Here is a 2993-nt window from a genome sequence, read left to right as displayed (position 1 = left end):
CGTCTTTCAGAAGATCACTTTGATTGCATTCATTTGTTTTTATTTGCCTGACGGTTCGGAATGATCAAAAAACATGGCCGCTACGGTCGATTTATTGCATTTTGGACATTTCGGTCGGGTGTTTTGTAAGGCCGACAAGTTTGTTGGAGTTAATTCAACTTCAGCATTCATGTATGTATGTATGCAAATAAACACACGCTCACATCTCACCGGGGCGGCGACATCTGCTACTGTCAGCTCACAGCGGCCGCGGTCAAAGTGAACTTTTCACCTTTTCTGGTCATGAATAACGCAACCGCTTCACCCCGAGCACGCTGCGGAGCTCGGTGCGGATTTCATGCTGAACTTCAACTCCCGCTCGGCTTGATCTTGACTTTTACAAGCAAATCCGACATTGCTCTGAAAGGCCGACTTTTAAATATACCCCATGGTAAAAAAACCAATGCCTCCTCCGTAAAATCTCTGATGTGATTGTGGCGTAATATCACATACATCGGTGTCCATCGATGATTTGTTTTTTTTGTTTTTTTCGGGGGGGGATATACAGTGTTTTCTGCTACAGTGTGGGTCATTGTTTGCATCCTTGCTATATCCATTTTTAAAAAATGCCCTCCAATGAGGGAAAGGAGAGCCACAGTTGCAAAGTCGTTTATTCAGGGCCGGCAGAGTAATTTGGTCGCTGAGACCAATCAGATCAAGCGTATTGACTGCCAAGTGGTGATTTCTGTCAATGTGGCAGAACAACATTTGAGACTTTTAAGCTGTTAGCGTCGCGCAGCTATTGTGAATGGGATCGCTCGGCTTTGCGTCTCTTCTCATCTCCGCGGTCGCGAGATCAAAGTGTCAAGAGTGGAGAAAGCCAACGATGGCGGATGGGGGGAAAAAAAAAACCCAACCAAACAAAAAGCAGACAACAAAATACGCCGGCAATTTAGCGTTTGTAAACGTGCACTCGTGCGCGCCTCTTCCAGCTGAAGGTTTCACCGTCTTTTCACAGACAAACGGTGTAGTTAGCTTCAAGTGCACTATACCCCATACCTGGGAGAAATTACATCTTGCGGCAGGCATAAGAGTGTAATTGCCAGGAGTGGCCTTGAAATAGAGGCTTTCGTGTTTTGACTCGATACAACCTTCGGAGCCTGGCATTAAGTCTTAAGTTCACTTACTTAGCTTTCACCTGAGTGCTTGATTTCATTTGGACTGCAACTGTGATCAGGGTAAGCACTTATCAAGGGAAAGGTCCTGAGTGGGTGTAGAAACCTCTGGCTGTTAAAGCCTATGCTTCTCAGGGGCCTGGCGCGAGTGAGGACTCTTGGGCACAGTGAGGTTTTTTTTTTTTTGTTTTTTTGTTAAATTCAAAGAGCAAGTTAACACGAGCATGGGGAGGCGTTGTGTTGATGCGCTACAGTATACGACAGCAACACAAGTTCGAATACCAAACTTTACAAAATGGTAAATGGTGACAAATTGTGTTTGTGTGTTTGAAAAATAAAACTATCGCTATGTGCGTGCCTCACTGAAGATTCCTTTTGAGTGGTGGTTCAGATGCAAAGGGCCCATCTCAGCATAGAAAGCAACGACAGGAGGTCGACTTGCTTCCTTTGCGCTTGTGGAGCTTAACCTTTGACCGTGTCACACCGTGAGGAAAGTTGAGAAGACCGTGACCCTGGAGGTGCACAAGGGAGGTTGTAGATAAAAATGTGCCAGGCCGAGGTGTAGAAAGACTCTCGCTACAATGAATCTTGTGCCGTTTGCACTGTACGTTGACAAGAATAAGCAAGCTACAATGCTCGGCTTGGGCGTTGAATTATTAAGTGAGTCTCTGACAAAAGGAAGCCAACAAGAAAGTAAGCTACCTCAGGCAGTGATTTACAACCACCACTCATAGGAGAAAGTCAGCTAAAGCAAAAAAAAAAAAAAAAAAAAAAAGGTGCAAACATCTCTCTGCTTTTCTTCCTGACAGTTTCCCTTCTCTCTCCTGTCTGTCTGTCCGTCCGTCCGTGTGAGCTTTCTTCATTCTGCGAGTCCCGTCGCTGCGCCTTTAATGTGCTTTGGCGCGCGCAGGCCACGGGGCCCGCTTGTGCATCCCGGAGTCAGGTCGGCGTCGTCTATGACAACCTGGGCGCTAGCTGCCGTCTCAACTCGCCGCGGTGTCTGGGCCTGCCAGGACGCCATGCTTTCGATAGCTAACGCGCAATCACCGGGTACCGAGAAACATTGCACATTTTCATAACACTGCCTCGATATGCGCACAGTCCCACCATACAGTTAGAATGGGACAAGAGTGATTCACAATACCGTGACGGAGTGTTTGTAAGATGATCAATACATTGGAATCACAGCAAGTTACAATACTACAGGATACAGTCTATGTTGTCAATGGTATCACTGCACAGTGTTTGCATGGCAATAAATTGGAATCACGGGGTAAGCCGAGATCCTATATGACGGTATTTCGCCAAGAATATCGAGGAATACAGATATTGTATGATGCTGGAAACATTTTTTTTTTTCAACGAGGATAAGTCAGGGTTCGAGTTAAAAGCCAGACAATGCTACAGTTAATGACGACATTTTGCCAGCGATATTTAGTTTCTCAATACTGTACATTAATAAGATGGGGATAAACGCATGTCAATCACAGAGGAACTCAAGACACCGCATGATGATATTTTCTCCGGTGATGTTGATCGCATTACGATACGGTGATTGGAATGAGGCCGATGTATCGCAATCACAGAGCAACTATTTGATAACAGTTGACGACAATCTGAAAAAAATGGCAGTGATTTGTTGCATTAGAATCACAGAGTAACTCGTGACACTACATGAGGGTATTTTGCCAGCAATGCTGGGTATCACGATACGGGTTAGCATCGTGTCGGATAACGTTTACTTGGACTGGGAAGAGTCAAGAGTCGTTCTGTAAAAAGGGCCATCCAGCGCCACTCGGAGAGGCGTCTGCTTCAACGTTTGCTTGTAGCAAAGCGTAA

This window comes from Hippocampus comes, unplaced genomic scaffold (genome assembly GCF_001891065.2).
Source record: "Hippocampus comes isolate QL1 unplaced genomic scaffold, H_comes_QL1_v1.1 scaffold207, whole genome shotgun sequence".
Classification (NCBI taxonomy): Eukaryota; Metazoa; Chordata; class Actinopteri; order Syngnathiformes; family Syngnathidae; genus Hippocampus; species Hippocampus comes.
This window is presented reverse-complemented; position numbering follows the sequence as displayed.